At 38.3% G+C, this 26,987-nt stretch overlaps 1 long non-coding RNA gene and 1 pseudogene across 1 annotated transcript in view; one reads left to right on the plus strand and one right to left on the minus strand.

The window, feature by feature from the left end:
- Window positions 1–25,551, minus strand: part of LOC138397198 (uncharacterized) — a 77,056-nt gene extending 51,505 nt beyond the window's left edge. Inside the window, exon 1 of the long non-coding RNA XR_011235756.1 lies at window positions 25,466–25,551. This is a non-coding gene — a long non-coding RNA (uncharacterized lncRNA). The remainder of the gene's footprint in view (window positions 1–25,465) is intronic.
- The window catches only part of LOC138380929 (RNA-binding protein 44-like), a 197,917-nt pseudogene that overhangs the window by 48,829 nt on the left and 122,101 nt on the right, over window positions 1–26,987 (plus strand).

Here is a 26,987-nt window from a genome sequence, read left to right on the forward strand (position 1 = left end):
AAAAGACTTTATTGGAGAAAACCAGTAAAATTTGAATGAGGTTTGTGGATTAGAATGTGCTATGGTATTAATTTCCTGATTTTGATGGACATGATGTGATTCATGTAGAAAAGTGTCTATTTTTTAGGAAAAACATTGAAGTATTAAGGGGTGCTGTGACATCATGTCTGTGACTTACTGCCAAATGGTTCAGAAAAAAATGACTTGTATCTACACAGAGAGAAAGAGAGAATGATAAGGCAGATGTGGTAAATTTCTAACAACTGGGAAATCAGGCTGAGGGAACACAGGATATCTTTGTACTATTCTTGAAACTGTTTTGAAGAGTTTAATTATTTCCACTTTAATAGTTTTGAAATATTTTTAATAACCCTATTGTAACATCCCCTTCAGCAATTTAATTCAAGATCAGTATAAAATAAGAGCATGAAGCTAATAAGAAATAAGTCATGCACAAAGTAAGAATTTATAAAGATAAATAAATAAGAGTTACTAAATATATTAAGACCTATGAATCTTGGATTCTATTTTTTAATTACATACTAAATTTTACTGTTAAAGAGCCATGGGGGACCAGAAAAGTCCTAAGAGGTCTTTTCTTCATATATTTTTACATTAGGATCAAGAATAAAGTACAATGATCCCAAGAGGATTATGTATCAGAGAGTTCTTCTGGAGTTAACTCATATAAGGTTTTTATTTTATTTCATCATAAAACAAGTCAAGCAAAAAAAAGCCTAGCTCTCTTTTCCTGCTGTGACCATGGGTCTGGTCGTCATCTGTGGCCTATGCATCACACTCTGTAAAACTGTATCTTGCTCTTGCCCTATAATCCCATCTTTCTCTCCTCAATAAACCTCATTTCCATGCTTGCCTTACAAAAAAAAACAGTAAAGCCTAGGAAATACATTATGTAATATAATGAACACCTACCCAGCCTAAAATAAAACATTTCTAAACACAACAGACTCTCTTCTTCTCCCTACGTGTTCCCAGGACAATATTCTTAATTTAGTATCTGTCATTCCCTTTTAAGTATTTATACTTTTGCTGCACAAGTATATATTTCTTAACAAAATATAATTTTGTTTAGCATGATATTTGACTTTACAGAAATTGTATAATACCATATACATCCTTCCAAGCTTATTTTTCTCACTCAAGTGTTTTAGATTTAGTTAGCTTGATACACATAATTTTAATTCATTCGTTTTAACTGCTGTGTAGTGTTCCATGGTTTAAATATATTATTTTTATTCTGTATCATATTGATGAGCATTTAAACTGTTATCCCATCTACCCTATTACAAACAATGCTAAAATGAACACCAACTCTATGCCATACACTGATTTGCAAGCATTTATCTTGGCCGGTGGTTCTCAAACTTTGGAATGCATCAGAATCCCCTGAGGGTTTTGTTAAAACAGAGATTGTTGAATCCCACCCCCAGAGGTTCTGATTCATTTTCTAAAAGAGGTTTTTAAGTGATGTTGATGCTGCTGGCCTGAAGACCACACTTTCAGATCCACTGCCCTAGGATGTACATCCTGGAGTAAAATTGCTGGGTCAAATAATTGTGCATCTTCAGCTTTACCAAATTGTGCCAAATTGCTCTGCAAAGGAATTTTAATGATATGCTGTCCCACAACAAGCAAGTTGTCTTTCTCAAATCCACACCACACTTGATGTCACAACACGTTTAAGGTTTTACCAATCCAAAGAATATGGAATTATGGCCGGGCGAGGTGGCTCACGCCTGTAATCCTAGCAGTCTGGGAAGCTGAGGCGGGTGTATCATTTGAGCTCAGGAGTTCGAGACCAGCCTGAGCAAGAGCGAGACCCCATCTCCACTAAAAATGGAAAGAAATTCTAGGGACAACCAAAAATATATATAGAAGTACTCGGGAGGCTGAGTCAGGAGGATTGCTTTAGCCCAGGAGTTTGAGGTTGCTGAGCTAGGCTGATGCCATGGCACTCTAGCCCAGGCAACAGAGCAAGACTCTGTACCCCCCCCAAAAAAAAAACAACAACAATATGGAATTGTGGTTTTCATTTGAATTTTTCTAATTACTAATGACGTTGGGCATCTTTTTATATATCTGTAGCCATTCAGGCTTGGTTTTCTGTTGTCTGCATTATCTGTTCATTCCTTTGTTTGTTATTAGGGTGTTTAACTTATGTCAAAAGACAAAATTACAACAAATTTAAAGATCCAATTAGCTTTTATTTGCGCTTCTAGAATTGGGCAACACCTCACTCTGTGAGAATAGAATGAGTGTTCCAATGAACTGAGCAGAGAAGTCTGGCTTTATAGGCAGAAAAAATGCTGCAGAAAGCAGAAACAACACAAAAAATGGATTGGCCATTTCAAAGTTACTTTCCTTATAGGGTTAAAAAAGAGGGAACTTCCTTACTATGCGACTCAGGTTGGTTGACTGGTATTCACCTGCTTTTTGGGAAACTGGTCTGTTTCAAAGTTCTATTTAATTGTGGCACTTAGCACAAGCAAACCCATTCTGGTTTGGCCTGGTCTACTGGGGCCTAGTGCAGGCGGCTAGTCCAAAACAGTGGCCTCCCATAAACCTTGTTTAACTCTTATATAGAGTAATAGTTACTAAACTGTCATCTTTAGAACATGATGTGAGGACAATGCACCTATAATACATTTTTGGGAAATTCAACATATATATTTACACTCAACTTATTATAATATAAAAATTTCTGTGTTATATCAACCTAAAAGTAAGAAGCTCATAAAAAATTAATATAGAGCGTTTATTTGGGCCAAGGTTGAGGACAGTAGCCTGGGAAACTCTTCCAAGTTGCCTTGAGGAGCCTTCCAGGGAGCAAGGAAAAGTTCAAGATTTTAAAGAAATAAGGACAAATCAGGAGAGGGGACAATTACAAAAGTTGTTCAGCACGAATTCTCATTGGTTTACAGATACAACAGTGGTTAGCGATTGGCTATAGACTGTTGAACTATAGGGTGTGTGGCATTTTTATGGCTACTTGGCATCAGGTTAGTCTAGAACCTCATAGCAAGTGGCTTCAAGAGGTAATTATTTTGCTCAAGGGGGAGTGAGAGTGACCGCTGTTATATTTTAAATGCCTCTCCTGGCCTGATAGTTTAAAAGTGCTGGAATTTCTCAGATTAAAAGGGTTGTTTTTTTTTCTTTCTCAGTTATAATACGAGAAATAAGAATACAAAATTACATATGTATCACAATATACAAACTAACACCCCAAAACACAATACTTAGAAAAGAAACTAAAAGGAAATATTCTATCACTGTATGTTCAAGTTTACAGATAGGTTTTTTTTTTATGGCTTTAAGTATGTACACTTTCTTCCAATTTTCTATATTTTCAAATTTTTAAATTAAAATAATGAGGTTTCATATTCCATGGAGATTCAGCGCCACGCTAACACATAAAACAAAAGTCATGTATGTAATATTACCCTGAACATCCCTTAAATTGGGCTGTCTCTCAGAAAGTCCAATAGTGATTGAAGAAATGTTCAGGGTAATTTTGCAATACAACCCATTTTCTGTCTACCATTGGAATTATTGCTGTTTCTTCAGTTGAGTACCAGATAGAGCAACAGAAAAGCAACTGGATAACATAAGAAAAATCTACGTTGTATCTCTTCTTAGAATCACACTTAATCTAGTGAGATGATAATATCAGAGACACCCCAGAAACTGGGATCAGTGAAGAAAAAGCAGGTTTACACATTTCATCTCATGCTCACCCTATGGTTCATTGAGTGGAATGTTAGGCAGTATAATGCACCATTTAGACTGTTGCTTTCTCCCTCTCTTATTTTTGTGTGGCTAAGCTCATACAGTTGAATTTGCATAAGCCAAATTTGTATATGAGGAGACTCCATTGTACATAGTTTGTTTATAATAGGGAAAAAGACACCTTTTTCAAAGGAACAGATATTCTAGAATACATAAATATATACATGCCCCCTGTTTTCATCATTTACTCAGTCATTCAACAAATATTGCATCTGCTATTTCCAGCACTGGGCTACATAATGGAAGAGATAGAGGAAAAAGTAAAACAATCTCTGTCCCTACCCTCATGGCACTTAATCAATTAATCAATCAGTCAAATAAAAAATTATCCTGTGATAAAAAAGAGGTACATAGATAGTATCTTGAGAACATATAATAAGGATATTGATGTACACTGAGGGTTTTAGAAAGGCTCCCTGTGAAAGTGACTACTGAGCTGGATAGGAAGTATGGGATGCTGTGATGTAAGCTGGAGCCAGATGACACTGCCTCATGAGAGCCAACAGTTTAATTTTCAGAAATTTTGAGACAGGTTTTAAATAGCCATTATTAAACATTAAATTATGTAAACTTATAATTAAATTATATTAAAAACACAGATCATAAATACTCAAAACTCATCACTTCTTAGTTTTACATTTTACTCTTATCTATGCTCTTGAGGTTATCAACTATGCATCTTTTCCCATTCTGAGTAGCAGAATGAAATCATCCTGTCCAGCACCTCTGCACTGCATATGCTACCTGCCCATTAGTGACTTAGTAGCCACGTCAGTTATCAGATCGACTGTCACAGTGTCACAGTGCTTATGTTCAAGTAAATCTTATTTTACTTAATAATGGCCCCCAAGCTCAAGAGTGGTGATGCTGGCAACTCAGCTATGCCAAAGCCACAAAGTGCTTCCTTTAAGTGAAAAAGTGAAAGTTCTCAACTTAATAAGGAAAGAAAAAAAAAGTAGGCTGAGATTGCTAAGATCTACGGTAAGAACAAATCTTTCATCCATGAAATTGTGCACAGTATATTGTTATAATTGTTCTATTTTATTAGTTATTGTTAATCTTTTTACTGTACTTAATTTATAAATTAAACTTTATCATCAGTATGTACGTATAGGAAAAACATAATATAGGGTTGGGTACTATCTGAAGTTTCAGGCCTCCACTGGGGGTCTTGGAACATATCCCCTGAGGATAAGTGAGAACTACTACATCCATGGAAAAGCTGCTTCAGAGCAGTGACGAGTATAGAAGCAAGGCTGGAATGGGTTAGGAAGTGAGTAGGAAAAAAGAAAATAGAGACGCTTTTCCTTCTATTACAAAAAACAATTGTAGGAAATGTACTTACTTACGTTGGCCTAAAAGAAAAATGTTGTGATTTTAACCAAATCAGAAATGTTAAATGAATTCAAGCTCCACTTAGGACAAAAGTTCACCTCAATTTATCCACGTAATTTTACCTAGTTCTCTGAGTTCCAGAGGATGAAACTAACTCTGGAAAAACACAATGGTTATAAAACAAAAACTCAAAGTAAAAAATAAATAAATATTTTTTAAAAACCACAACAGTAAGTTGTTACCACTGCCATTCCATTTAGGAAACAGCAATTCTACAAAGAAATTGTTACCAAAAAAAATTGCTGCAAAAAAGTCAGCTGGAGAAAGTGAAGCAAGAACGTCACTCTGCTGAGTCTTACCTGGCCCACCCCATTCTGAGTCGATGATTACCACCAGATGCAGGCAAAAGACATGGATATTTTTATCCAAATTTCATAAATAAACATAATACTATGAAAATCCTGAGTTTAAAACCCCAGTACAGCCAATAGAGTACTGTACCTTTGTTTTTATTTGCCTGAAATGGGAGCATATGCATCTTTAGCTTTTAATGGTCACACCCTCCTCTCACTCTGTGTTCCATACAGAGGATGCCTTTCTTTCCTCGGATGCCTTTCTCTCATATCAAAAACCTTATCCAAGTTTCAGGTTGAGTTCTATCTACCAGTGAGTCTTTTCTGGTTATCACACCTTATTCGAGAAATCTTAGCATTTGTGCTTTTAATGTGTAATACTGCCAACTAGGCCTTGCTCTCAAATTGTTAAATATTTTCCACAAAAGATTATAAAGTTCTAGCACGTAGAGACTGATGCCTCATTCTTTCACGTTTCCAAGGCTCCTTGTATTCAAATTAAGTAGAGTACTGTAAACTATTAATAATTATAACTTATACTGCTCAAAGTCCCATTTTCATCCCCAAATCTCCATTCTAAAATTTCTTTCAATAATAAGAGTTAACATTTATTGAGTGATACTATATAGCATTCACTGTTCAAGATACTTTTCACATATTAACACACATAATCTTCCCAACAACCCTATGATATAGATACTACTATTCCTATTTTACAGATAAGAAAACTGAGGTACAGAAAGGCCAAGTGACCGACCCGAAGTCCCGCAATTAGTAAGTGGCAGAGTTGGGATTCAAACTAAGACTGACACAGGAGCTCACATTTCTAAATTTTTAGCAACACAAAAATAACTCTTACAAGGCCTGGTCCTCCCTGGCCTTGTTTTAAGATGTGCCTGGATAAGTAGCACAGTTTCACAGCCAGAATTTAAAGAAATTCTACTCTTAGGCGGGGCGCGGTGGCTCACGCCTGTAATCCTAGCACTCTGGGAGGCCGAGGTGGGCGGATCGTTTGAGCTCAGGAGTTCGAGACCAGCCTGAGCAAGAGTGAGACCCCATCTCTACTAAAAATAGAAAGAAATTATATGGACAGCTAAAAATATATATAGAAAAAATTAGCCGGGCATGGTGGCGCATGCCTGTAGTCCCAGCTACTCAGGAGGCTGAGACAGGAGGATCTCTTGAGTTCAGGAGTTTGAGGTTGCTGTGAGCTAGGCTGATGCCACGGCACTCACTCTAGCCTGGGCAACAGAGTGAGACTCTGTCTCAAAAAAAAAAAATAAAAAATAAATAAATAAAAAAATAAAAAAAAAAGAAAAAAGAAATTCTACTCTTTTCTTTTCAAAAAGGGATAAAACATAGTGTACAGCAACACTTAACCAAATCCCCTTCCTTCTCCTGCGTTCTGTCCCCAGGCACTTCAATTCCAAGGCCTTTGTCTAGCGATCACTATCAGTTTTCCAGCCCCCAAAGGGAAAACCACAAAGGCATTCTTTTGACAGATGGCCCCAGGCTCCCTGCTGGCAAAGAGAATCCTTCCTTCAGAAATGTTTAGGATCAGTTGTCAGGGTGGGAGAGAAGGACATAAAGATACCCACAATCACCCCTAGAAAATTGCCCTGAGGTAATTTGCGGAGAAGGGAAACTTTGGCCAAGTACAAGTTTCTCCTCTGCAAAGTCCATCGAGAGAGTTGTTCAAAAGAAAAGTCTGGCCCACTATTTGCAATAGATTCTCTACATATTGAAACACAGTTATTTCTCTGGGGGTCACGAGCACTTCTAAGACTTTGGCTTTTTTGTTGGTTTGTTTTTTGCCCAGGTTAGAGTGCCGTGGCATCAGCCTAGCTCACAGCAGCCTCAGACGCCTGGGCTCAAGCGATCCTCCTGCCTCAGCCTCCCGAGTACCTGGGACTACAGGCACACACCGCCGTGCCCTGCTGATTTTTTTTTAATATTTTTAGTTGCCCGGCCAAGTTTCCTTCTATTTTTTAGTAGAGATAGGCTCTCACTCCCGCTCAGGCCGGTCTCAAACTGCTGAGCTCAAACAATCTCACCGCCTCGGCCTCCCAGAGTGCTGGATCACAGGAGCCACCGCGCCGGGCCGAGACTTTGGCTTTCTTATCAGAAAAATGTTGATTCATACACAAACTTTGAGGAAACGCGTAAGTCACAGTCCTAAATTAAGAAACCCTGGCTGTGCGTGGCGGCTCAGGCCTGGAACCCTGGCGCTCTAGGCGGAGGCGGGAGGTCGCCCGAGGCCAGCAGTTCGAGATCCCCGAGCCGGGCAAGGCCCCGTCCCTACCTGGAGTCAGCGAGGCCGGCCGGGCGCGGCGGCGCCTGCAGCCCCGGCCACTCACGGAGGCCGACACAGGAGGCCAGGGCCTCGCTGGAGCCCAGGAGTCTGAGGCTGCAGCGAGCTGTGAGGACGCCACGACACTACTCTAGCCTGAGGGACAGAGCGAGACTCTGTCTCAAAAAGGAAAAAAAAGAAATCCCTAAGGCGGAGGGATTGTGAGCTTTGTTGAATCACAACTTGTACGTTTTCTTAAGCCCCGGTCATGGCACTTAAGGAACACCGGAACCCGCTGTGCCAGTGGCGGCCCCCAGGTGGCGCTGCGGGGACAGCTAAGTGGGCCGCCTGCGCTCACTGCAGAGGCTGATGGGGACGGGGATTCGATTTTAATTTTTTTAAATTGTGGTAAATATGCTATCATAAAATTTGCCACCTTAACCATTTTTGAGTATACAGTTTGGTGGCATTAATTACTGTGCATTCTCAGTGTTTTGCAACCATCACTATTTTCCAAAACCTTTTTGTCACCCCAAACAGAAATTCTATAACCATTAAACAATAATTTCTCATTCTCCCCTCTTCCTAGCCCCTGGTATCCTCAAAGCTACTTTCTGTTCCTATGAATACGCCTATTCTAGATACTTCATGAGTGGAAACATACACTATTTGTCCTTTTCTGTCTGGCTTATTTCACTTAGCATAATGATTTAATGTTCATCCATGTTGCAGCCTGTGTCAGAACTTCATTTATTTTCATGGATGGATAATATTCCACTGTATGGGATATCATACTCTGCTTACCCATTCCCCTGTTGGACACGTGGGTGGCTTCTACCTTTTGGGTACTGTGAATAGCGCTGCAGGACACACTGGCACACAAGCATCTGCTGAAGTCTGCTTTTAATTCCTTTGGGTATATACCCAGAAGTGGAGTTGCTAGCTCACTTAGTAATTCTATGATTAACCTTTTAAGGAATCAGCAAACACTTTTCTACAGCAGGTGTACCATTTCACAATCCTACCAGCACTGTACAAGTGTTCTAATTTCTCCATATTACCAACACTTGCCATTTCCCATTTTTTCTTTTTTTTCCTCAAAAAACTAAAACAGCCATCTTAGTAGGTGTAAAGCAGTATCACATGGTGGTTTTGATCAGAATTTTCTTAAAGACTAATAGTGTTGAGCATCTTTTCATGTACTTATTGGATATCTGTATATATTCTCTAGAGAAACGTCTATTCAAGTCCTTTGCCCATTTTCGAATTGGGTTGCCTGTTTGGTTGTTGTTGAGTTGTAAGTGTTCTTCATAGATTCTGGATATTAGTCCCATGTCAGACATAAGCTTGGTAAACATTTTATCCCACTCTGTAGGTTGTCCTTATATTTCCTTGATAATGTTCTTTGATGCATAGCAGTTTTAAATTTTGATAAATTATAACATCTATTTTTTCTCTTGTTGCTCATGCTTTTGGTGTCATACCTATGAATCCATTGCAAAATCAAAAGTCTGAAGATTAACTTCTGTTTTCCTCTAAAAGTTTTAGGGTTCTGGATTTTATATTTAGGTCATTGATCCATTTTGAATTAATTTCTATATATGATGTGAGGTAGGAGCTCCAACTTCATTCTCTACAATGTGGAAATCAAGTTATCCCAGCACCATCTGTTGATGAGACTATTCTTTCCCAATTGAATGGATTCAGTGTCTTGTCAACAATCTACTGGCCATATAGATCTATGGGTTTTTTCTGAACAATAAATTCTAATTCATCAGTCTATATGTCTATCCTTATTCTAGTGCCACACCGTTTTGATTCCTGTAGCTTTGTAGTAAATTTTTTTTTTTTTTTTTTTTTTGAGACAGAGTCTCACTCTGCTGCCCAGGCTAGAGTGAGTGCCGTGGCGTCAGCCTAGCTCACAGCAACCTCAAACTCCTGAGCTCAAGCGATCCTCCTGTCTCAGCCTCCCGAGTAGCTGGGACTACAGGCATGCGCCACCATGCCCGGCTAATTTTTTCTATATATATTTTTAGCTGTCCATATAATTTCTTTCTATTTTTAGTAGAGGTGGGGTCTCGCTCTTGCTCAGGCTGGTCTCGAACTCCTGAGCTCAAACGATCCGCCCACCTCGGCCTCCCAGAGTGCTAGGATTACAGGCGTGAGCCACCGCGCCCTGCCTGTAGTAAATTTTGAATTGAGGAGGAGGAAGAAGAAGAGGAGGAGGAAGAGGAAGAAGGGGAGAGGAGGAGGAAGAGGCGAGTTGTTGAGAAAAAGCAGGACAAGGAATGGAAGACTAACTGCAGTTTTGGAAAATGATAGTTTTTTTTAAGTTGCTTCCAGCTACAGGGTGCAAAATTAAGAGAAAACATCACTAGGACTTAATTTTGGATGGGGAATGAGATAGAGGCAAGTCTCAAGGACAAAGCTTCCATTTCTGGCTTACACAGGGTACTGAAGTTAGGACTGTGGGAAGAAGACTAAGTTTGCAGAAGGCAGTGGTGTGTGCATGTGTGTGCTGAGTTTGGTTTGGGGCAGACTAAGTTCAGATGCCTTTTAGAAATCCAAGGGAAGATGCCAAGCAGCTATGTGGAGATACAGCTGAGGACTTCAGGAGAGCACATGCTGAAGATCTGTGAGACATGTAATAGTAACCAAAACCATAAATGCAGATTTGACTTCCCCAGGACAGAATATGGCAGAAAGAGACCTAGGCCCCAAGAAATAAGACCAAATCCAGGAGAGCTATCCTATAGAAATCCAGTGGAGATAGGATTTCAAAAAGTGCAGAGTATCACTGAAAAGTCAAAAAGCAAAAGGAACTGAAAAGTCCACTAGATTTAGCAAACTGTTGGTCACTGGTGACTTTAGCAAGAGTAATATTATTTTGTTGAAATAATATTGTTCCAAACCAGATCAGGGTAGGGTGGGTTAAGAAGTGACAGGTGGAGAAACTGAAACAGAAATAGAGCCCTTCCTAGAAGACAGACTGAACAAAGGGAGGAGGCAGATGGGAAAGGACCTGGAAAGAGATGAGAAGGCACAGGAAGGTCTACAGTTATGCAAATTTTATCCTCATTTTAATTAAAATACGTACATATGATTTTTCAAAAATCAAACAATCCCAAACCCCGTACCCCTATTGCTGCTACCCTATGGCAATCCCTGCCCTCTATTTTAGTTTTGTTTTTTGGTACTTACCTCTGTATCTATAAGCCCCACCCTTACCTACTGACGTCCTACCTCAAGTCAATTAATCTCTTCCACATACACCCACCCCCAACACAAACGCACATACACTATCCTTCCTCTTATCTTCTCAATAAAGTCATACCCCACTTTCTAGTTAAACCAGCATTCACTGTTTTAATTACCAGGACAACGTGCTGACACTTCACAACTGCTCTGAACTCTTATCACATCTCCAGCTCCCCAAGACCCAGCCCAGACATTTCCCCAGACACAGAGCAGGGCAACTGTGGGCTCATCTCCTCTATTTACTTCCTCTCGGGACCACAGTCTTATACTGCCTATTGCCCAGTGCTGGAAAGCAATAGCCTCGTGTATTTTACCCAGTTTCATCATGGATGGTGGGAATGTAAGTCCATTAGTAGTTGCTCTGCCTTGGCCAGAAGTAGAAGTCTAGACTGTCTCCTAGTACCGCTGTTTCTAGAAGGGCATCACCCACTTTCAAGACAGTCTAAATGAGACCTGTTCTCATTTGCCCTTTTCAGAAAATACACCTCAAGGCTTTTGCAGTATAGAAAAGGGTAGTGAGCTGGCTGCAGGTGCTGGGGAAGGGCTGTGTGCACGTAACTACCACAGACTGGGAGCGATCACCCTATTCTCAGCCCCCTTCACTTCCCCACTCCCAGAGGGACCTGGTGGCTCTAATTCTTGAGATTTCCATGGTTTTGAGGCTCAAACTGGCATATTCCTTGACCTTCCCTCTCAGGCACTTACCTTTCCTGCTAAATCAAAAGACACTTCCACCACTTTCTTTCCAGTTTCCAAAATGTCATCTTTTCTACACTCTAGTCTATCTCATTCTTTTTGTCTATATATATGGATATACATACATGTGAGCGCGCGCGTACACACACACACGCACATAACAACACTCATTTCAATAGGGTTTCAGGAAAGAATGCACATTCAGTTAATCATGTTTCAACAAAGGTCAGGTTTGAACTGTTTGTTTCAAATACGAAAGACTTCAAAATGTTTGAGATCCTATAAAAAGATTCACTTGAGAGGATGAGGTTGACTATATAAGAGAGAAAAGACATACATAAACTTTTTCTAAAGCCAGAAGATCAAATTCAAGCCAGAGAAAACATACTTTCTAATAAGAACAAAAAAAGTATATCACATGTAAATTAACAACTTTGGCCACATTTGAAAAGATTTATTAATATTTATAAATCTAAAGAATCCTAAGGAAAATAATTATCTTCTCCTAAATAGAAATTCAGCAATATGCCATGAAATTATTGAAATCAATACAAAAGAATAGTGAAAAGAAAGTATTTAATTTTCTCCTGCTTAATCATAAAAAGCGGGGAACTATAAAGGGCTTCTCTGTTAGCCTCAAGTATTTGATGCATAAAAATGTCCTATGTAGCTATACAACCTGCACTGGACCTCCCGGAGCACAGCACAGTTCCCGTAAGAGTTAGTTTGTTTTGACACTTTCTTTATATTCTGTGGGACAGAGACCATACACTGTTCAGCATGGGATCCATAGGTTAACATGGAAAAGTCTGAATTTAATAATTCCAAAACACTGTACAACACTGTATCCTGGGGAAGTAAATAAATCTATATAAACAGAAATTTTGGGTGTTGATTGCGTAATTCAAATTTTTGCTTTCTTTCTTTTTCTTTTTTTTTGAAATAGTCTCACTCTGTGGCCTGGGCCAGTGTACAGTGGTGTCATTACAGCCCACTGCAACCTCAGACTACTAGGCTCCAGCAATTCTCCTGCCTCAGCCTCCCGAGTCGCTGGGACTACAGGCGCGTGCTACTACACCTGGCTAATTTTTCTATTTTTTGTAGAGACAGGATCTTGCTCTTTCTCAAGATGGTCTTGAACTCCTGGCCTCAAACAATTCTCCCACCTCAGCCTCCCAGAGTGCAAAGATTACGGGTGTGAGCCAAATTTTTGCATTCTGAACACATCAAAGACACTATCACATACAAAAATGACCTAAAGCACAGTTTTGCTGTCTACGCACTTCTCTATAAAAATGGAAGTCTGCAAAAAATCATAAATTATGGAAGAGATTTGAGTTGTAATAGCTTATCAACAATTTACTACATAAAAAATGAGTATATCACCTTAATCTAAAAATTTTAGAACTACATTATGAAACCTAGGCTGTAGTTTCTGTACTTGCTATAAATGATTTTGGTTTTATCCAAAGTGGGTTATGTGTCCAAACCTAACAAATATTAAATTACAAATTTCCTCCATTAAAAACTCTAATATTTTACACTTCTAATAGAAGGCAGCCTATAAATATATAAAGCTAAAATTTCAAAATGTAAAAAGTTCTTTATTCACAGAAAGGAAAAACTCTTTCATAAGGAAGAATGTCATTTGCAAGCAAAAAGGATTAATAATTATTAGTGATTATTCATTTCTGCAGGGACAGAAATAACTAGAAGGAGGTTAAAAGGTTTTATTTTTACATCTTGTCATGTAAAATTATGATTAAATATAACATAAATGTCTCCCTATTCAGCAAAGATAAACAAGTATTCTCATAAAAATATAGTAAGAGTTGAAAATATTTGCTGGTAGACAACACTACTGATTTTGCATAATTTTGCACTCCACATTGTTGGGCCAATGAAGTTTTTTACCAGTGATCTAAATCAATACTGCAATTGGAAGTTTATGGAACTATAAGCATAATACATTATATTTTTGTGATAACTTTCTGGTTTGTATTGATTAATGATGGTCATTTCTAATGACTTTTCCTAAAATGTTTTTGAATACTTAAAAATTAACTCTATTACTATCAAAAAAAATTACTCTCAGTTGTCTATACCAATTCATATCAAAAGCACACCTAATTTTGTTTAATGGACATTAAAGAAAATAGGAAAAGTGCCCAGTTCTATTAAAAGTGCATATTCCCTTTAGTGTGAAGTGTTGTAAAATTTTACTTATTTCAAAATTAACCTAGAATCATTCATCCAATGTTTTTGAGCACCTACTATTTGCTAAGCACTGCTCTAGGTACTCAGGATATAGTGGTGAATGATTCAGAATTCTTATATGGCTTACTGTTAATATTTGAGGGTATTGGGGGAACAGACAATAAATGTGAAAACAAAAAGATGATTTCAGATAGTGACAAGCCCTGTGAAAAAAAGAAAAGAAAAAAGGAAAAAAAAAGCAGGCAATGGGGAGGGCCACTTTAGATTGGCTGGTCAAGGTTGCTATGGTGGTCATCAGTGTTGTTCACTAAATACTTCTAGTTGTCCTAAGCACCAGCAGTATTGCACTTGTAAAGGAAAATAAAAATCTCAGGACCCTCCAACTCCTTATGCCAAAGGGAAAGTCAAGCCCAGATGCTGAGTCATGCAACACCCTCTTGCAAATGAACAGCTGTTACTAACACTATGGCCAGATTGCCACAGAAAGGTAAATGGCTTCAGGCATCCACACAGACAGTTCCCACAGATCATTCATAAGAACACTGTTTGCTGGCCTCCCATCAATGAGGACATGCAAATTGTAACTTCCGGGTCTGCAGGCTAAGTCTAGCTCCTAAAACTAAAGTCCACTTTGATTCCACACTAATAATGTGGATTACAAGTTTATCTTCCCAAGTGCAGAACAGAGACAAGACCATTCTTTCTTCCAGCTACCCAGGGACATCTGCATAACCGATTCTTCCTTTACTCCTTTTTCTCTTCAAACATGTACCTAATCTTGTGTAAAATGCAGATTTCCTGGCACTAACTAAAATCTCACAAGAATGTAACCATTTGCATCACGGCCCACCCTCTCCCCTTTTCTCTTTCTATATGCCCTCACTCTTTAAATACTGAGTTTCCAAATCCCTCTTCAGATAGCACAGGTCACAGATGCTTCTGTGGTTTGTTCTTGAACTTTGGCTTCGTAACCCTCCACTGATTGAGATCTTTGCCTGGCCACCTATTTGGGTTGTTACACTTCCCCATAGCCCTGAAAAAGTGATTTATGACACTTGGCATTTGAAGATTCAAGAATCTTACTCTGATTTGCTACACTTTTTCTATATACCACAGGCAATGGCAATGCCCCGATGGTGGCTGCTGTCAGCCTCCTACCAGAAGGAGGACCATTCGAGGCAGAGCTCCCACTAACCCATGATGGATGGGTAGCATGAGCAAGACCCGTTGTTTTGAACCACTGACGTTTGAGGTTGCTTGTTTCACAGCACAACCTGACCAATCCTGCCTATCATAGAAAGTTAAGGAGATCATAAATGAAGTAAAACAGCTAGGCACACCAAGGGGAAAACACATGCAAAGACATAACTGAGAAAGGACAGTGGCGGGAGTGTGGTGAATAAGGAGAATCGTATGAAGGAGGTGGAGAGCTGTACTCAGATCAGGCCACCCAGGATTGAAAGCAGACTGTGGGCAGCTTGGGCTCAATACCATTTCCATAGGCGAGCAAGGTAGGGATTTTAAGCTAGAGTGGGTGGGATGGGCATGGGAGGGCTTTTAAGGGAAAAGCTACCTAATGAATCATGAACAGGTAAAGTCCCTTTCTACCACCAAATTCCAGATGAGTGATCTCAGGCTCAGACAAGAGACCAAACTGAACCTTTCTGGAGAAATTAAATGATCCCAGAGAAAGAACCTTCAGACACTGACATCTGAAGGAACCTAAAGAAAAAGCCATCTGACCACCTGACATCCCAACAGTAAAACCCACACAAAGAATGTCCAATTAGCTTCCCAATGTCTCACTCATAAATACAAACAGACAGCCAGGAATCACCAGACATTTGAGACCGGCTTCTCCACAAAAGAGAGAAAGAGGTCACATGGAGCAAACAGAAAATACATATAATTGATATCATAGAAGAGTAAGAAATGGAATCGCACCTATAAACCATAAATAGGATACTCTAAATAGAAATATTCAAAAAACTTTAAAATATGATAAACTAATTCAGTTAAAGGGTTAGAAAATAAAGTTGAGGCAATCTTGCACAAAGTAGAAACAAAAGACAAGAAATGCACAAATAGGAGATAAGAGAAAAAAACTTTGTGATACAATATCTGAATAACAAGAGTTACAGAATGAAAACAGAGGGGAAAAATTATTCAAGAAAAGTACCTACCAATGAAAATTGGCATCTGCAAATGGACAAAGACCATGAAATGCCCAGCATATGAATGGAAGGAAGTGCAAAGCACATCCACCTGGAAAGTCAAACACTGGTGGTAAGAAGAGGAGATGAAAGGCTCTCCAGGGTGGGTGACAGGAGAGGTCATAAAACAAACTGGTATCAGATTTCTCAGTAGCAACTGTGGAAGCTAGAAAATCATGGGTGAATGCCTTCTACATTGAACAACAAAAAAAAAGAAGTGAAAGATGAAGATGTGACTCAATTGCTACAATCACAGGATAGAACTTTAACACATGAGAAGTTGCTTCTTATGAATGAGCAAAGAAAGTGGTTTCTTTTTTTTTTTTTTTTTTTTGAGACAGAGTCTCACTCTGTCGCCCGGGCTAGAGTGAGTGCCGTGACGTCAGCCTAGCTCAGCAACCTCAAACTCCTGGGCTCAAGCGATCCTCCTGCCTCAGCCTCCCGAGTAGCTGGGACTACAGGCATGCACCACCATGCCCGGCTAATTTTTTTAATATATATATATTTTTAGCTGTCCAAATCATTTCTTTCTATTTTTTAGTAGAGACGGGGTCTCACTCTTGCTCAGATTGGTCTCGAACTCCTGACCTCGAGCGATCCTCCCGCCTCAGCCTCCCAGAGTGCTAGGATTACAGGCGTGAGCCACTGCGCCCGGCCGAAAGTGGTTTCTTGAAATAGAATCTACTCCTGGTTAAGATACAGTGAACATCATTTAAATGACAACAAAGGATTTAATAAATTTAATTGATAAAGCAGTGGCAGGGTTTGAGAAGACAGACTCCAAGTTTTTTTGTTTTGTTTTTGGAGACAGGGTCTTGCACTCTTGCCTGAGCTAGAGTGCAGTGACATCATCATAGCTCACTGCAACCTCAAACTCCTGAGCTCCAACATCCCTAATCATCAGAGAAATGCAAATCAAAACCACAATGAGATATCACTTAACTCCAATGAGAATGGCCTTTATCAAAAAAACCCAAAACAACACATGTTGGCGTGAGTGTGGAGAGACAGGAACACTAATACACTGCTGGTGGGACTGCAAAGTAGTGCAACCCCTGTGGAAAGCATTATGGAGGTATCTTAAACAGATTCAAGTAGACCTGCCATTTGACCCAGCAATCCCATTACTGGGCATATACCCAAAGGAAAAAAGGTCATTCTGTAACAAAGACACATGTACCCAAATGTTTATAGCAGCACAATTCACAATAGCAAAGATGTGGAAACAACCCAAATGCCCATCAATACATGATTGGATTAGTAAGCTGTGGTATATGTATACCATGGAATATTACTCACCTATAAGGAAAAACGGAGACACGACATCTCTATGGTTCTCCTGGAGAGAGTTGGAACCCATTATTTTAAGTGAAGTATCCCAAGAATGGAAAAACAAGCATCACATGTACTCACCAGAAAATTGGTTTCCCTGATCATCACCTAAATACACATCTAGGAACGATACCAATCGGATATCAGACTGAGGTGGGGGGTGGGGGAGGGGATGGGGGTATGCCTACACAATGAGTGCATTGCACACCGTTTGGGGAATGGTAACACTTGAAGGTGCTGACTCAGGAAGGGGGGGTGGGGAAGGGAGGGATATATACCTACATGATGGGTGCAATGCGCACGACCTGGGGAACAGACACGCCTGGAGCTCTGACTCGGGGGGAAAGGCGGTACAGGAGCAACGTATGTAACCTGCAATTCTGTATCCCCCATAACAAGATGAAATAAATAAAATAAAATAAAATAAAAAAAACTCCTGAGCTCAAGCCATCCTCCTGCCTTAGCCTCTCAAGTAGCTTAGACTACAGGAACATGCCACCCCACCCAGTTAATTTTTCTACTTTTTATAGACACAGGGTCTTGCTATGTTGCTCAAGTTGGTCTTAAACTCCTGACCTCAAGAGATCCTCCTGCCTGAGCCTTTCCTATGACCCAAAATCTAGAAGCAAAGCAAGTGAAAGGCTGAAAAATGTGACTACCACCACATACACACAAAAACACAAAAAGATCCCACAAAACCTAAAGCAAACAAGCAAAATTAAAACCTTTTACATGTCCAAAGTACACCATAAACAAGGCAAAAATATAAATGATAAATGGGATAGGTAAAAGTAAAAGACATTTTTACAAATTAAATTATGAATTAAGGGTTAATATCCTTGATATGTTAAAAAAAAAAAAAAAAAAAAAAAAGAAACCTCTAAAATTTCAGAAAAAGCCCCAAAAACCCAATGGAAAAACTGAGCAAAAGATATGGACAAACAGAAAACACAACACAAAAGGTCAAGTTATGGAAAGACAATTTCTCTTAGAGAAGACCAATTTCTAAACTACATCTAATATAGCATTTCTATTTAATACCTATCAGACTCGCAAAACTATAGAAGCCTAGCAATGTACTCTGTCGTACAACTGTACAGAAACAGGGATTCTCATACAGCAGTGGTGGGAACAGAAAATGTCTCAATCTTTATGGAGGGAAATGTGGCAATAACCACCAAAATTACATATGCATTTTCTCTTTGACCCAGCAATCCCACTGGAAAAATCAAAAATGATGTACATACACATTCATGTCTTATAGCAGTCTTTGTAACAGTAAATCCACAAGGAACTGGTGGAATACAGTGCAGGGCATCTACACAGTGGAATGCAAACAAACTGGAAAAAAGGGATCATATCATGTCAAAAGGCAACCAAAGAAAAAATATTAACGGATAAAGTGGACTATGTCAAAATTAAAAACTTTTATGCTTCAAAGGACACCATCAAGAAAGTGACAGCCACAGAACGGTCAAAAAGACCTGCAAATTCTACATCTGATAAAAGACTTCTACTCAAAACACATAAAAGGTTTTTACAATTCAATATAAAGACAACCCAACTAAAACATGGACAAAGGATGTGAACAGACATTTATTTAAAGAAGATAAACAAATGGCCAATAAGCACAAGGATGCTCAACATCACTAGTCATTAGAGAAATGCAAATGAAAATCACAGTGAGATGCCACTTCACGACCACCAGGATAGCTATAGTCAGGAAATCCGGACAATAACAAGTGCTGATAAAGATGCAGAGAAACTGGTATTTTCATACTTTGCTAGTAGGAATGTAAAATGGTACAGCTGCTTTCAAAAGCAGTTCAGGCCGGGCACGGTGGCTCACACCTGTAATCCTAGCACTCTGGGAGGCCGAGGCGGGTGGATCGCTCGAGGTCAGGAGTTCAAGACCAGCCTGAGCAAGAGCGAGACCCCCATCTCTACTAAAAATAGAAAGAAATTATATGGTCAACTAAAAATCTATACAGAAAAAATTAGCCGGGCATGGTGGCGCATGCCTGTAGTCCCAGCTACTCAGGAGGCTGAGGCAGTAGGATCGCTTAAGCCCAGGAGTTTGAGGTTGCTGTGAGCTAAGCTGACACCACGGCACTCACTCTAGCCTGGGCAACAAAGTGAGACTCTGTCTCAACTAAAAAAAAAAAAAAAAAAAAAGGCAGTTCAGCAGTTCCTCAAAAAGAAAACAGAGTTGCCACATGACCACAGCAATTCCACTTCTACATATATGCCCAAAAGAACTGAAAATATATGTCCACACAGAAACAGGTACATGTATATTCACAGCATTATTATTCATAATAGCCAAAAAGTGGGAAAAACTCAAATGTCCATCAACTGATCAATGGATAAACAAAATGTGTTACACCCAATGGAATATTATTGACACAATGAAACATTATTCAGCCATAAAAAGGAATGAAGTAGTGACACATGCTACAACATGGATGAACCTGGAAAACGTTCTAAGTAAAAGAAGCCAGACACAAAAGCCAACATATTTAGATGATTTCACACATATGAAATGTCCAGAATAGACAAATCCAGAGACAGAAAGTAGAATAGTGAATGCCAGGGGCTGGGGTGAGAAAAGAATGGGAGACGACTGATATTGCATCTGCGGTTTCTTTTGGGGGCAGTGAAAATGTTCTAAAAGCAGATACTAGTAACAGCTGCAAAACCTTGTAAATAGACTAGAAACCACAGAATCATATTTATGGAAAAAAGTCACTGGAGCCAATTTACATGTCACTTTGTTCAAGTGGGCAGGCAGCAGAGGATTATTTTTGTAGCTTCTATGTAAAATTATCAATTAACAAAGAATTTTCAATGATTCCTGATTTTTCCGTGTGTCTCCTCTTCCTTTGAGACTGTCCCCCACCCACTAGGAAAATTTCCATCATTACTGTTACTATTAACTTTTAAAAGTATCTGTTATGGACATTTTTCAAGCTTACAAAAATAGAGAGAATTATATAAACCTTTGTACTACAATAGTTTATTAACATGTGCCATGTATTTTAAATCTAAATTATTTTCCTGAAATTCCCAAGACCCAGGCCACAGCCTGAGGCAGGGCTAATCACTCAAACCTGCCAGGATGGTGCTGGGCCAGGCATGTAACGCTTTCAGGCTAACTTTGGGTGAATTCTGGCAAACTATTTCCTTCACTCACAATGACATTTCTCAAACTTTCCCCTTCACTATCTTTGAAGATAGGATGGGCAAGGTAACTAGTGACCATTATACCATCTAAGGAGCAGGGTTCCATAAAAAAGGAAGAGAAAGAAGAGTGAAAACAATGCCCTTCATTAGACTGTTTCAGCCTTTGTCCTTTCTCACAATAAAGTGCCATTCTCCTAAGTGATACAATGTCTACTTAAAGTGTGAGGCTTGATAAAGTACAAAATCCATCCCCATATACACCAAAACATACCCAGAATTAGAGTACAGATATTTAAAATGTAACGTAACTGAATATATTTAGTTATACTTTACTAGTGTGTTGCTCTTCCAAATGTAAACTCTATGTTTAAGATATCACCAGTTCACTGCCTTGAAGCAGTTCTCAGGCCACAGTGCAGGGACGGAGACTCCAAAAGGAGCCTGAGGACTGAGGTGCGGAGACAGAGACCAGAGACTGAAGTCGCTGATTTTCAGTTTAGCCTTTTTTCAGATAATTCATATTTTTCAAAGGCAATTATTTTCTGTGATTCAGACTTCAGATTCTTTTCCTTTCCTATTATTTACAATATTTAGAATAATTGTATGAAATGGTACCTACTTAAGAATACTGACTCACAATAGTATAACCACCTAACATTTTCTACTCTGTTCAAGATCAAATTTTATAAAAATATTCTCTTTAAAATGCAATTCTAACAGCAGCAATTAAGAATATAATTCTTGACTGTATCCGATAATCTGAAACTGAGAAAATTATGTGTATTTAGAAAATTTGACTGAACACACTTTAAAAACACAGAACTTTGTGTGTTCTCCCCCGAGAAGAGAAGACGGAACACTGACACCACTGGGAATCCAGCCACCTGGGGAAGGGCCGTGTCACACAGTGGGAGAAGCAAATAAAGAACACAGACCAGACTCTGCTGAACACCCTGTCAACAGTACCAGGCCCAGGGAGGCTTTCCTGTCACTTCCTAGATGTCCCTCTTCCTTTAAAACCAATCTGCCACGCACCTTGACTTTTGTGAAACTGGTGGAGAATTATGAACCTATATTACAGAGGAATTAAAGAAACCTGTGGAAATTAGCACAATTGCCTAGGTCCTAGGATCACTATGAAGCCTCAAAATGCTTGTGTGAGAAATCCAGTTAGCGAGGAGTGAACACAGATATTGTCCAGTAGTGGCTGAAGCCACAGTAAGTCTTACAGCTCAAGGACTTCTTCCCAGAACAAAGGAATTAAGTCATGCTCTCCTCATACTCAGCCCAAAGGCTTTGAATCTATTGCTGTGGATGGGTCTTGCAGCTCAAGGACTTCTTCCCAGGGCAAAGGAAGTAAGTCAGAATCTTCTAGAACTCAGCTGAATCTCCTAGAACTCAACTTTGAATCTCCTCCTCTGGATGGCCATACCCACTGAACAACCTGTAAGTGGAAATGCCACCCCCAACCTGAAGGAACAGGAAGAATCATCTGAAACCCAGATAGAGGCCAGGGAAAAGAGGACGCTAGCCAGAGAGCAGGGCACAGCCCAGAAAACTTTCTCAGGTTGTCTCACCACGGACTGCAGATGTGACCCCAAGACGGCTGGTCCGACTGCCCTAGGGAAAGGCTTCCAAGCTTTTCTGATTTTCCTACAGGATTAAGAGAAATCTGGAGCACTGAGGGCAGAAGGGGCAGGAACACCATGCTGCTGCTTTTCTCCAGTTACTGGAATTCCCAGACATTCAAACTGGAGGTCAGCCTATCTCCTGAATATTACCTACCTCAAGATATGGTACATATTCACCTGTGATTATAGCTATATCTGAGCCCACCGGGGAACATCAGCCAATGGTACCTTTGATATCCATCTTACCTAGCAACACGGTAGCATTTCTGAGGAACCTGAAAAGTCTTAAGGCTTTCTTCCAGGATGCATTTATTTTTCAGGTTGTGTTTTTTCCCCCAGATTGTTTTGATTATCGTCTTTTTTTCCCCAGGAAACTTAATTGATCTGATTCTTGAAAGAGAATTTCTGAGATTTAGAGCTAAAGGTCCCAGGGTACACCATTTTCTATAATCTATTCCAAAAAGAAATATTTAAAAAGAAAGCATGAATCACTTAGAAAAATAAAAAATTTGAAATGTGAAACATTTAAAAAAGTGTAACTTTTAAAACTTAGAGCTTAGATCCATCCCCAGAGATTCTGGTTTAATGTTTTTTTAAAAATTTAAAAAGCAATTTAGATGCTCACTCATGATTGAGAACCAGCATGCTTAATATTGTTTCTTCCTAATGTGACTTGTGTAGCACCGTCACCTAAAATCCCAAATAATTCATTTAAAACAATATGGTAAAAATACTACTGTAACTAAGGCTTACAATAGTACATTTTTCATCAGCATTTGTCTAAAAATGCAGGTGAACCAAGAGAAAGTCCAACTTTATATTAGACTGCTCGTCGTTTGGCTTTTAAGTCACTCGAAAGTAACTGGTACTAAAGCTAGTTTTATTTGAATAGTCCTTAAAAACAATAAAAACTTTCAAATGATTCAAATGGCAGTTTCTTGCCTGAAACAAACCAACATGAATATTAATCACAAGTAAGAGGCTTCTTAAGATTGTGTAGAACATATATGTGAAGAGTGGTAAATAAGTAGGTATTTCAAAAGAAAGGTTTCAGGTATGTTGATATTAAATGATATTAAACTTGATATTTCCAAACATATAAGAGAAATGATAAATTATAAGTACAGTAGAAAAAAATTACTTCAGACTTTATATTGTCTATAATTTAAAAAGATAACATCTCTAATGGTAAATACACCTCCTCCCAAAACCTATTAAATTTGACATCAATGGAAATCCCAAATAAATTATTCTTATTTTTTGACCAGGCAGTTAAAATAAGCATATTTTATATTAATTGGGAAAGGGCCCCATGTCAAAATTCAATTGAAAATTAAGGACTTGCTCTCCCAAACAGCATTTCTCAGATGCACTTTTGAGACAGAAAAACAAACAATAAGCAGGTAAATCAAGAATCTACAAAAAGAGAAAACTAAAAAATTCATAATAGCTTTCAAGTAGAGAGAGCTTCTCTATACTTAGCCTTCCTTAAAAAAATTTTTTTTCTAAAATCTTTCCATAGCTATCAAATATGAGAAAATCATATTTAATAACCCACTGGAACATTACTATGGATGGCTGTCAGGATGATCTGGATCTGTGGATGCTATAACTCACTTGATCTGTTACTCTCTTCACCACATGCTTCTCATGAAATGGTACTTTATTTTAGATGACAGTGCATACCTAATGGAATTCTGAAGCCTTAGCATTTACCACAGCTTTCAAGAAATTAGCTATTTCAATGTAAATTGAACTTATCCAGGAGAAAGTATGTTAAAAGATTCCTCAAGACAATGACTTCCCCTTTGAAGACAAGAATGCTTTAATGTTGGAGTTACTTCCAAGTGTTTTCAAACATTTTTCTCCATTACATAAGTATTAAAATAAAAATCATAGGTCTCCCCGCCTCCACTGCTCCTGCCTCAAGTTATCTTTATAACGTGAGCTACCATAGTGACAGCAAGAAAATGAGCCAATTATCCACACTTGTTCTTAGATTGCCAGCTATCATCACCAGTGAAATTGGAATTAACCAGAACTTTATATATGGAATGTTTTGATTACCAGCAGTTTCCTAATATCCCTGCCTTTCCACCTCCTGCTTTTGTAGGTAGAATGAGCACAGCTTTTATATTCTGTTAATATTACATACTTTTGGAGACTTATAAAGGTACATTGGGAACATGAAGGCATATCAGTACAAAAACCCAAGAGGTTGATGGGTTTTAGGGAGACAGAATAGCATAACATACTACAGGTTTGGTAGTCATACCCATGGATTGAAACCAATTTGATTATGTCTGTGTGAACTTGGGTACCAGCAATTTAACTGTGTCTCTTCCCTTATTATAAAATCGTTATAACAACATTCCCCTCATGATGCTGTTGTGAAGACTAAATGGAAAATGCACACTGCCCAGTATGGAAGATGCTCAATGATGGACATCTTAAAAAAAATGGTAGTTCCACAGGCACTGTTTGTGATAAAACCTAGCTTGCTAGAAACTGCTTGCAAAATGGACTTGCAAAGTGATCTAATGTGCATAGTCAAATTAAAATGTATGTAAGTCAGATTCTCTTGCTATAAACCATAGTATCTAACTAAATTTTTTTAAGTAGTATTTTTAATCCCACTTATGAGAATTAATGTGACAAGCTCTCAACAGAAATCCATTGAAAAATATTTGTATATCTTGCTTTTATGTTCATATGATAAATGCTTAAACTAAGAAAGAAGATCCTACATTCTTTAAATTATATTTTAAATTTACTTAACATACAAGCTGACCAAATCAGGAAAAAAAAAACAGAAAACCAACACTGAAAACTTTTAAATGGGTCTACCTTTCACTTAAATGCCCAGATAATATCTGGAGAACATAATATATGTTTGATATTTAATGCAGGTCTATTTTTTAACAGAGTAGTGTAAAAACTTAACATAAGAAAGTTGCTTTTAGGCCAGGAGTGGTGGCTCATGCCTTAATCCTAGCACTCTGGGAGGCTGAGATGGGCAGATTGCTAGAGGTCAGGAGTTCGAGACCAGCCTGAGCAAGAGCGAGACCCTGGCTCTACTAAAAATAGAAAGAAATTAGCTGGACAACTAAAAATATATAGAAAAAATTAGCCGGTCATGGTGGCACATACCTGTAGTCCCAGCTACTCCGGAGGCTAAAGCAGCAGGTTTGCTTGAGCCCAGGAATTTGAGGTTGCTGTGAGCTAGGCTGATGCCAGGGCACTGTAGCCAAAAAAAAAAAAAAAAAAAAAGTAAGTTGATTTTAAAAACCCTCAGGTGGTTAATACAGTAAAAATGTTACAAATTAGAATAAAGTTTAAATCATCAGTGCTAACACCTCACAAGTAATTTTAACTCAAATACAATGTGTCTTAATTCAGCTTCTGTTCCACAGTACCCTGGACTTACTCTCTTCTGTTACACTTTATTGTGCTTCCTTCAGTAATTGGGTTACTCTGAACTATAAACTCTGCAATGGCAAGAACTGTCTTATCTTGTTCACCTCAGCACCTAGCAAGTGTATGGCACATAGCAGAGTTTCAATAAATAACAATGTATTAATAAATGAAGTTAAGACATTAAAATTGCATATATTCTACTTGTACAAAAAATGCAATTTTAATGTGATTTTATGAAACAGATTTAATTATGAAGTAACTTGAACTATAAAAGCATTTATTTAAAATGAAACTAGCTTACCTACTATACTTATTATTCAGTTTAAAAAATAAAACTTTGTGTACAAGTTTTCAACAACACACATTTTCCAACTAACATATAAGATAATGTGATCTGGAAATGTATCACTCTCATTTCTGAAGAACATATAGATAACAGTCTATGTGACTCCTTCAAAACTCTGATGCAACAGTATTCTATTACCTTCATCATTTCTCTTTTTAACTTTACATAAAGGTAGACAAACTTTTAGCCATTTATGGAGCAAACAGTCTGGACAATTGCTGATGTTACCAACTGTAAGTGAAATCTGCCACATACCCAGTGCAAATGCAACCTTACTATGATTTAACAGTGTGAATAAATTGCTTCAGTGTTTGCACATAAGAGTATTTCTATTGCTTCTGATCAAACACATTTAAAAGATCTTACCCTACAACTTAATTGTGAAAATATATTCCAAGATGCTAAATTTCCCTTAAAAGAAATCTGAGTTAAAAATCAGAATACTACTCTGAAATAGAAAATATACAAAAAAGAAAGATTATCTAAATATCTAATTAGATTATTTGTTGAATTGAGTTAAATATCTAATTTCCTAAGTTTCCCTCCTAAAGTATGTAATGGATTATACAAATACTAAGAAAACTCCAAATAATTTTTATGTTATAGACTATTTCTTTCCATTTGTAACTAATTTTGATATTAAAGCTCGTATAGCATTTTCACAATACAAACTAAGTAACTTTTTATGAATTTCCTACAGAAAAAACATAACAGCAGGTACCTATGCACACATAAGCTCTTTCTTTAAAGCAATACTTCATTTCTGTATATGTTTTAAAAATTAAAGTTAAGCCATGATTACTCAAAAAGACTACTTTCTTGAGTATTTAGATTTAGAGTCTTATCTCTCTCCCATTATCTTCATTTCTATCATTTACCTCTTATTCCAGGGATTCTCAAACTTTCATG

The sequence above is a fragment of the Eulemur rufifrons genome, chromosome 2 (genome assembly GCF_041146395.1).
Source record: "Eulemur rufifrons isolate Redbay chromosome 2, OSU_ERuf_1, whole genome shotgun sequence".
In the NCBI taxonomy this organism is placed as follows: domain Eukaryota; kingdom Metazoa; phylum Chordata; class Mammalia; order Primates; family Lemuridae; genus Eulemur; species Eulemur rufifrons.